We start from the raw sequence: 10838 nt of genomic DNA on the forward strand, positions 1-10838 counted from the left end.
TCATCTAGCGGTTTTGCAATATGGCCCTCCAACTAAATCAGTACAGACTTTTCAGTAAAAATACCATTCCTCGGAGGTGTCACGTGCCCTGCGCATGACCGCAAAACAGAGAAAACTGGGCGTCCGACCGGTTCAGCTCACCTCTGTGACTTAAATGCACCCGCAACGCAAGTTCTGTGACGGGTTTTTCCGGTTTGAAAGTAGTGTGACTTAAGTGCACCCGCAGCGCAAGTTCTAAGACCGTCAGTGCCATTTACTCCTCATATAGTAACACGAACTAGTTAATGGCATAGATTACACATGGCATTTGCTAATTTATTCGGTTGCATCTCATAAAATTTCTAGTTTTTTCCACTGCTTATAATGACGTTTGTGAAGAAGTAACAGCGAACCCAGTCAACCAACGCCCAGGCATGCGTAGTACGTATACATGGAGCTCAGCAACAATCACGTGCTCAACCCTGGCACAATGCAAACATTGCCTTGTCATTTCATCAGCCCTCACCGCACGGCCCTGGTTTAAAAATGAATCTAGTTGACACGACACGGCGTCAGCACTGAAGTGGGCCATTAGGGTTGCTGGTAAACAAGGACACGGCATGACTACCTGTTACTGTTAGCATAGCTAAGCATGACAAACGAGTTAATCAGCAGCCATTGTTTTTTACTTTTAAACTCAGACGCGCCCCCACTCTGCCTGTGGGCACAAGATATGCTTTGCCGATGACATACAAATAACGTCAAGTTTCCAGTCTCCAAAACTGTCCAGTTTGGTTTCAACAATACACATCAGGAACTAGCACAAAGATCTGCATTTAAAAGTACAGACCACACAAGCACACACAGTCTCTTGCATGCATCTCTAGTGCTGAACATTCAATCTACTTTTTGCTAGAAACCACATTCCCATGAGTCAAGGTTGTAGAATTCATAACCCTCATCTAACAAGTCAAAACTTGTGCCAATTGTAGGATTGACAACATGGCCATTCTGTTTCTCTACATAAGCGCGTACAGACAATTCAAGTGATGTCTTCGTATTCGGGTGTATTTCCCTCTCATCCGGTGCTTTCCCAATCCAAACCCTGAAACGGTGTCTAACAAGAACACAAAAAGCAAAATAAGTTAGCCCGGTTTGTGTAATGAACAATCGGAATATGGACTAAATTATTCGATGTACAATTTACACGACTAAATGCAAAATAGTTGTCCATACACAGTCATCACAGCTAAAAATATATATACCATCTGACGAGACCAACAACCTAACACAACCAGCTTGTGCTTAAGGAAACAAACAGGACTACATTGCTGAACATTTTGTCCCAAGCAAACCATCAGCCAAAATTTAATACAAAAGTGTCACCCCCAAATAAATCCAGTGCCTTCTGGTACAATAGAAAACCGGTGCATCCACAAACATGGCAAACTGCATTCAAATTTCCAGTGCACCCACATACTGAATCCAACATCCTGAACATTTTGTCCCAAGCAAACCACCAGCGAAAAATTACTAGAAAATGAGTCACCTAACAATCCAAAACCAGTGCTATGCCTTCCGCTGAATTTTCCTTAAGCACAAGACCGATACTCATTTGTACTCTCAAACGGCCCACCTACGAATCAAAAAGCACGCACGCGCCTTCCAGTGAATTGAAGCTCATCACAAACAAAAAACGATACTACTTATTCACACCTACTTAAAACTCATGCGAATCCCATTTAGTTAGGCGAATCCAATTTGGTCATGTACTGAATAATACTTTGGCCATGTTCTAATAATCCTAAATACTAAATCAGAGATCAAGCTCGCCCCCATTTGGTCATGTCCCACAACGTACATACACTGACAAATCTAATTTAGCACCGAAAACCTATAACCATGTGCCCGAAAAAGTATATGATCCGAGAACCCCATTAGCACTGAAACTAAAACCAATAAATATATGCTCTGACAATCCAGTTAGCACTGCCATCCCACCAAATTTGCACCCTAAATTCACTGAAAACTAAAATCATGTGTGGTGAAACATTGAGCTTCAGATTACCTTGTATGCTAACTAGCCAAAAGCGAACTATCACCCATAGCTAAGATGCAACAAGTGTAAAAACAATAGGAGATCTGATGTTCCCTCACTGTTTTCAGTGAATTTACCACTGGAGGTAACCCATATTTTTGCAACACACAAATCTGAAACGAGTAATCTGAACATGTTTTCCTTGTTTACCAGCACCCCTAACGGCCCACTTCAGTGAACGAGAAGTTAGACAGAAAATCGGCAAGCCACTCCAATCATATACACTTGTATCATAATCCACCTAGCGTAGAGAATGAAAGATCACCTAACATCAATCAAACTAATATTATGCTTAATCTTCAGCACCTCCAAAAATACGTAGCCAGAGCAGCACACATCCTAACCTGAACTATCCCTATTGATCTTCACACACACCTATCAGTTTGATGTACACGCATCATGGGAGAAGCAGTTCTAAGCTTATCAGCTGCGAATAAAGCATGAGAGGAAACACCCGCTAGTAGCTTCAGAGCACACCTCGTATCTCTGCCCATCTCCAGCTTCCTGAGCTTCGCCGGCCTTCTCCGTCTATAGAGCTAGCGCACTCATGGAATCCTGGGATTCCACTCGGAACATAGTACAATTCCATCCGGCGATGTGTGCTCCCCCCGTCCGACAATCAGATCTAGCAAGATCAGTAAAGGCATTCCCAAAACACAAAACGCCGTCGAATCAGATGGGGCAAAGATTGAGGTAGGAGACCATTGAAGCAGCATGAACATACCCGTCGAGCTCGAGGCCGTCGGTCGACATCTCGCCGGCGGGGAATCGCCGCCGCGGTGCGCCTGTCTGAAATAACAGAGCAGCCGCCGCGCCGAGCTTGTGTGGAAGAGAGGCGAATGCCGAGCCAACCTGGTCGCGTGGCTCTATCTGCTCCACGGAGGTCACCAGGCCCACTTTATATGTGCTGATTCGAAACATCAATCCTGTCCCAAACAGCTGGTCCAGCCGAAGCAGTCATCCCGCGGGCCGGAGGAACATCTGTGTTGGTGGGCCGAACACCAATACGCCTATGCGCACGTAGGTGTATCAAGGGCCGTATTTCACCCAGTAGCCCTGCCACGCTGCTGCAATGAAATGACAGATCAACAATCCCAAAGCCCATATTGACGGACCAGATTGCGGCCTGCCTGTAGCCCGGCCACCAAAAGACACTATTGTTATACTTATGCATTGGATGTAGCTAACCTACTCACTTAGTGCCCAGTGCCAGTTGCTATTTTCTGCGTGCCAGAATATCAGTACCAAACCAAGTCGAAATGCCATGAAATTTTTTCAAGATTTTTTTTGCTATAAGAGACGCTGGAAGTTTTGGGAGGGGACGAGAAGATGGAGCAGTAGCCCACAAGGCACCAGGGCACGCCCAGGGGGTAGGGTGTGCCCTGGTAGCTTGTGGGGCCCACGAGGCGGAGTTTGACCTAACTCCGCCTCTATAAATTCTCTAAAATCAGGAAACCAATAGGAGAGTCCATGAAATACATTTTCCGCTGCCGCAAGCCTCTGTTCTCGAGAGATCCCATCTAGGGACCTTTTCTGGCACTCCTCCGGAGGGGGATTCATTCACGGAGGGCTCTATATCAACCTTGTTGCCCTTCCGAGGATGCGTGAGTATTTTACCACACACCTACGGGTCCATACTTAGTAGCTAGATGATTTCTTCTCTCTCGATGTTATTCAACACAATGCCCTCCTTGATGTTCTTAGAGTTCTATCCGATGTAACTCTTTTTGCGGTGTGTTTGTGGGGATCTGATGAATTGTGAGTTTATGATCAGATCTATCAATGAATATTATTTGAGTTTTCTCTGAACTCTTTTATGCTTGATTGTTATAGCTTCTTATTTCTTCCCCGATTTATTGATTTGGTTTGACCAACTATATTGATTCATCTTGCAATTGGAAGATGTGCTTTGTAATGGGTTCGATCTTGCGGTACCCAATCCCAGTGACAGAAGGGGACATGACACGTATGTATCATTGCTATTAAGGGTAAAAAGATGGGGTTTATTCACACGTGAGTTTATCTTATCTACATCATGTCATCTTGCTTAAGGCATTCATCTGTTCTTTATGAACTTAATACTCTAGATACATCCTGGAGAGCGGTCGATGGGTGGAGTAATAATAGTAGATGCAGAATCATTTCGGTCTACTTATCTCGGACGTGATGCCTATATACATGATCGTTTCTTTGGATATTATCATAACTATTTGTTTTTTTATCAATTGCCCAACAGTAATTTGTCTACCAATCTTATGTTATTTTCTTGAGAGAAGCCTCTAGTGAAAACTATGCCCCCCGGGTCTATCTTTTATCATATAAAAATCCTAATAATACCTTTCTACGTTTTTACTTTTATTTTTTTATTTTGTATTTTTGTCCGATCTATCTATCAAATACCATAGATTTTAATCTTTCTCGTAACCGTGAAGGGATTGACAACCCCTTTTCTGTGTTGGATTGCAAGGATTTTTTATTTGTGTGCAGGTGCTGCTTATGTGGTATTGCTTGGTTCTCCTACTGAATTGATAACCTTCATTCTTAACGGAGGAAAATACTTATCTTTATTGTACTGCATCATCCCCTACTCTTCGGGTTAATCCCAACGCAGTTCACAAGTAGCATCTCATGTGCGCGCTCTATCCCTTTTGCGCCGCACTCGGTCTGGCTTGCTGGAAACTGCAAATTTGAGGGTTTCCAGCGAGCCAGGCTCTGCGCTGCTTTAAAGTTCGTGCCGATGCGAGCCAACCCACCTGGTTTCCAACCAAACGCGTTTTTCTTGATGCAACTGACCTGGTTGGAGGTATTTCGAGCTAACAAACATGCTCACCGTTCTTACGTACTCCAGCTAGATTGATTCAAAAAGTAGAAACGTACTCCAACTTAGCTTTTTTTAGAAAAAATGTACTCCAGCTAGCAGCTTACTTGTGTGGCGGCGGCAGTGGCGTGTGCCGGCCGGGCATGTTCTGGCGACACGGGCGTGTCGCCACGGTGTTAATCTTGGTTCGCCTGGCCTTGCCCGGGTGGTGTAGGTGGTTCATTCGGTTGGTCGCCCCCGAGGATTTTCTATTCCATTCCATTCTCGCTTCTCGGCGCAGCAATTGGGCTGGCCTGGCCTGGCCTAGTTAGCAGCTCGGTCATTTGTGTCGCCTAGCGAGGCTATGAGTGATGATGCCACATTATTCGGTCGCGAATGCTATGTTTCTAGGGAGATCACGCGTTGCGTTAGCCACTCCGCCCATGTTCCATTCTTGGTAAGTACTAGGGGCGCGTCCTACTTGAGGCTAATCAAGCCGTTTTCTTCGGGTTCTTTTTCAGTTTTTGTTTTATTTTTTATTTTCTTTTTTTTCAACCCTTTTCTTTCATTCTTTCTTGCATCTTTATTCTCTTTTTTTATTTTGATTATTTTGTTTCTATTTTCGGTTTTCTTTGTTCTTTTGGTTATTATTCTACATGTTTTGTATATGTGAACAACATGTTTGTAATACACGCCTATCATTTTTCCAATACAAACTATACATTTTTGTAATACATGGTCAAAAAAAATTCTATACACAGTTTTAACGTTTTTCAAATACAAGACTAACATAATTTGAATACATGGTCAACGTTTTTTCTATACATTCTTTACATTTTTTTTAAATGCTTGATTAACAATTTATAATTAAAAATATTAAATGGTTTTTAATACATTCTCACATTTTTTCTATACACATTAACATTTTCCAAACGCTTGTACTACATTTTTTAAAATTCTTGATAAATTTTTTATATACATGATCAAATATTTTCATCATTTTTTAGTACATGGTAAAAAAATTCTATACACATTTAAAATTTTATAAATGCTTGATTGAAAATTTTCAAATAATTTTACAACATTTTTCAATGCTTGATTAACATTTTTATATACAATGATAAAAAATTCATAATTTTTTAACACAAGGTCAACATTTTTTTCTATACACATTTAATACTTCCCAAATTCTCGATTAATATTTTTCAAATACTATTTCAACATTTATTTTTCAAAATGCTTGATTATCACTTTTATATACATGATGAAAACAATTCATCATTTTTAATACATGGTCAATATTTTTTTATACACATTTAATATTTTCCAAATGCTTGAATAATATTTTTCAAACACTTGTTCAACATTTTTTCAAATGCTTGATTAACATTTTAAATACATGATCAAATTGTTTCACACAATGTTTTTTGTATACATTTTTCATAGACGTGATAAACATTTTCTGTATGAACATTTAATATTTTTCAAATGCCTGCACAATATTTTTCAAATGTTTAATGTATATTTATTTTTAATATATCTAATTTGAATATTTTGAAGCGTAAACAAAAGTAAAAAAGAAAGCAAAAAGCAGAAACAAAAAACATGAAAAGAAACAAATAAAAAAATGAGACATATTAGCGCCCCTGGGCCAGCCCAAATCGCGCGAACCTTAAGCGAGACTTGCGCTCGTCTCGCGTGAAGCGAGACTTATCAGCGCCCTTATTCGGCTTCGTTCGCGCTAATTAAGTTGCGGTGGTGGCACCACCGATCATTGTGTGAAGCTTTGAGGGATCTTCTCCCGTGACTAATGATGTTGCAGCGCCGGCTAGACTAGCGTGGCATGGTACGCCTTTTGCCTTGAGGATGGAGACGCTGCACAAGTGGTTGCCACAATGATGAACTAGCTATAGCACATGGCAAGCGTGTTAAGCAACCCAATTTCCGAAACAAATAATTGGGCGAGTATAGAAAGATCGATACCAAACGTTAGTGCTGTGCCGAGGAGCAACTAATTGAGATTCACTTCTTCGGAAGCCTCCCAACGATAATTAGGGGTGGGCTGCACATCCCTTTGAATTTTGTTTTTTTTTCACACGCGTTTTTGGCTTTTTAGATAGGTTTTTTTGTGGTTTTCGGCTTTCCGATCTTTCTAAGCTTTTCGACAAAATAAAATGAAAAAAATCGCGAGGAAACACAATTTTTTTGTTTTTCTTTCGCGAGAGTCACGATTGTGCTTCCGCTCGAAAATGAAAATCCCGTCAGAGGCAAGGTTTTGCTTCCGCGAGAGGTACGGTTATGCTTCCGCGAGATGCGCGGCCGTGCCTCTAGAAAACGAAAAAACGAGCGCGTTTTTTCCTTTCGTGAGAAGCACGGTTTTGCTTCCGCGAGAGACACGGCCGTGCCTGTCGGAAATGAAAAAAAAACTCATTTTCCCTTTTTTTTCCTTTATGAGATTCACTGTTTTGCTTCCGCGAGAGGCACGGTCGTTCCTCGGAAAAACGCGTGTTTTCTCTTCTTTTTTCCTTTTCCGTGCCTCTCGAAAACGAAAAAAATATGTTTTTTCCTTTTGCGAGAGGCATGATTTTGCTTCTGCGACAGGCACGGCCTTGCCTCTCGAAAACGGCTTTCGGGAAGGGAAAAAAGTGGTCCTGATTTGATTTTTCCTTCTGCTTTTTTCGACTGGCTTTTTCGTGAAAAAAATTCATCAAAATATATCAAAATGTGATCTAGTTTTGAAGATCTCGACGCGAGAAATCCAATGGTAAAAACGGTTCGAGATTCGGACACACGGTTTAGGAGATAAAATATTTTGAATAAATGGATGTACGAAAAAAGGAAAACTCCCAGGTTGCAACAGGTGGCGCACATGCACAGTGCGCCACTTGTCTCAACTTGAGAAGGTGGAAGTGATTTTTGGAAAGAGTACTCTTTAATTAGTGATTTCGGCTATGTCTTGCTTACTGCGCGACAGAACTACAACTCACCTATAGTGTTCGCTCTGATAGGTCTGGCCAATAGCGTTGGTTTTGAGAAGAGCATGTACGGATTTAGGGAATCTTCCCTCTGGTTTTAAAAAGGTTTTGATCAATATTATTTTTATAGACTGGTGTTTACGGGGTTTCACTGTTTTTTATTTATTTTTCCTTTTTGCTGGTTTGTTTTTCTTTTCTTTTTCTATTTTTTAATTTTTGTTGGATTTTTTTCTGGTACACACTCAACATTTTCAAGTGCATGCTGAACATTTATCTGAGTATATGTTCAACATTTGTCAAATGTGCATTTAATACATTTAGAGGACCATGATATTTGGCACACTTGTGCCACATAAGCAAAACTACCATACTCCTTTCCTCCATACAATTACATGCATGCATGCATTAAGATGACTTACTTTTCTTTCACGTGTATTCCTTTCTCTAATTACATGTATGCATTGGAGGACAACAAAGCTAATGTCATCATATGTTCTCCTTATTCTAAAAGTTTAAAATGTTTTGTAGTTTAAACCGTCAGTCAGATGCAGAAACCGTTTTCATATAAAAGATTCGTCACGACAAGATCTTCGAAACTAGATCCCATATTGGTATGTTCCGATGACTTTTTTTTCTAGGTCACAAGTTATCATGCCTAGACTACAGAAGTTATCACCCATGTGGTATGTAAGTTCTCATGATATTTGGACATAAGTTATCATGGTTATGTTTGTTAACAACTTTTTCTTCCCCCGGTCAAAAGTTACCGTGGTGTTTGTGCGTAAGATATCGAGTATGCAGTTCGTATATTACCGTGCACTTTTCACATAAGTTATAGGGGTTTTGTTTTTCACCAACTTTATTTTTCTTTGCTCAAAGTTATCTGGTGTTTGGGTATGCGGTTTGTATATTACCGTCATATTTTCACGTAAGTTATCGGGGGAGAGGTTATGTTTTCCAACAACCCTTTTTTCTCCTTTGTCAAAGCTATTGCAATGTTTGTATGTAAGTTATCGGATATGCGGTTCGTATATTACCGTGCTATTTTCACATAAGTTACGGAGTATGTTTTTTTAACAACCCCCCCCCCCCCTCCTTGGTCAAAGTTACTACAATATTTGTATGAAAGTTATCGAGTATTCGGTTCATATATTACCATGTTATTTTCACATAAGATACCGGGTTAAATAACTTTCTTGTTCTCCTTGGTCAAAGTTACCAGGCTATTTGTACGTAAGTTCTCGGATATGCGATTTGTATACCGTGCTATTTTCACATAAATTACCGGGGTATGTTTTTAAACAATTTTTTTCCTTCTTAGTCAAAATTATCGCGGTGTTTGTATGTATGCATCGGGTATGCGATTCATATATTAACGTGCTATATTCACGTGAGTTACCTGAGGTTGTTTTTCAATAACCCTGGATCAAAGTTACCGTGGGATTTGTGTGTAGGTTATTACTAGCACATATGTCTGTGAGTTGCAACGAGAGATAAAATAATATACATTTAAAGTTAGTGAGAATTATATGCGCAAGCAAAACCCTGTGTGCACACGAAAAAGAAACATTTAGCTTCTCGGTTTCGCCACGTGTGAAGGAATCAATCCATTATTTTTCCATTCATTAATCGAGGGCAATTAAGAGTTTTGTTACGTCATCGTACGCCAGAGAAGGCCGATGAGTTATTTAATCTACTTTTCTTATCAATCCTTTCAATCGAGGGGATTTTAAGGTATGAAGTTTCTGACCATTATAGGAAACATGAACAATTTTTTAAATCCTGAACAATTTTTTAAAAATTATGTATACTTTTGGAAAAACCCGAACAAAATATGAAGGGAACATCTTATAAAATTCACAAAGATTTTCTGAAAGCACCCAGTTTTTTATAAGAACATGAACATGATTTGAATTTGTGAACAATTTTTAAAACAGGAACATGTATTGAAAATTCATAAGATTTTTAGAACATGTGTATCTTTTATACACGAACATTATTTTAAATTGTCAAAAATTCACTCAAACAGGAATATTTTAAGAATCTAGAGCATTTTTTGACATGCCATTTTCTTTGTAGAAATCTCGAACAATTCTGAAAAACAATAAAAAAATTGAAAAATGGGAAACTTTTTGCAAGTCTCGAATATTTTCCAAATAGCAACAAAGTTTTGGAATTATGTACATTTTCCAAAATGTCTTATCTTTAATTCTAAAGGTTTATTGAGAATTTTTAATTTACGAAATAAATTCTTAAAGAAAAAAACTTGGGAGGGAAAAGGAAATAGGGAAACGAGAATAAAAATAGAAGTAAAACACAAAAATAAGGAAAAATGGGCCAGCCCATTATAGGTTGTCATTTGTGAAACTCTGACTATTTATCGCCCGGTTCGGAAAATAGAAATTTCCCAGCTGCGTGGGCAGAAAAATAACGGGGCTTGCTTCGCTGGGCCACAACACGCGGCCCGGGTACAAAAATTCTTTTTTCTAGCAGATAAACGCATAAGAATTTAGTACCACCTCAGATAGAAAAAAAAACTCTTTTCGATGGTGAACGGATAAAAAAATTGACGAAACACAGCTTGCTTTATTAGTAGGTATAGATATAGATATAGATATAAAGGTCCGCAGGACGTACATGACCACGCTATTTACATAGACAATTATTCTGTATATTTTCAAACAACTTTTTTTCTCAGTTCGTGAACGGATGAAGTTTGATTAGAAAAATATGCAGAATCTAAATATGATGTTATTTTTAGCTGTTACATATATTTAAAATATTATTTTTGATGCCAACTTAATCTACAGTGCATGGTCTGTTTTTCTTTCGTGCCGGCGGCGATCTAAATTGCCAATAAATACTAATTAAAATCAGATTGATAAGGGAAGAAAACATCGATAACCACGCATGCACACCTCTGTAAAACCTCTCAGGGTAAAAACAACATATTTCTCGTCTTATTCAAAGCGAGCATGCGCTCGCACAA

The 10838-nt window shown here is 39.3% G+C and overlaps 1 long non-coding RNA gene across 1 annotated transcript; it reads right to left on the reverse strand.

Annotated features, from left to right (window-relative positions):
- Positions 1-724: 724 nt before the first annotated feature.
- On the reverse strand, positions 725-2939 carry LOC119292114. Its single transcript, XR_005142878.1, has 3 exons — positions 2802-2939; positions 2555-2702; positions 725-1096 (listed from the first exon to the last, which is right to left on the reverse strand). It is a non-coding gene; the product is annotated as an uncharacterized LOC119292114 (long non-coding RNA).
- Between the last annotated feature and the right edge of the window lie 7899 nt (positions 2940-10838).

This window comes from Triticum dicoccoides, chromosome 4B (genome assembly GCF_002162155.2).
Source record: "Triticum dicoccoides isolate Atlit2015 ecotype Zavitan chromosome 4B, WEW_v2.0, whole genome shotgun sequence".
NCBI lineage: Eukaryota > Viridiplantae > Streptophyta > Magnoliopsida > Poales > Poaceae > Triticum > Triticum dicoccoides.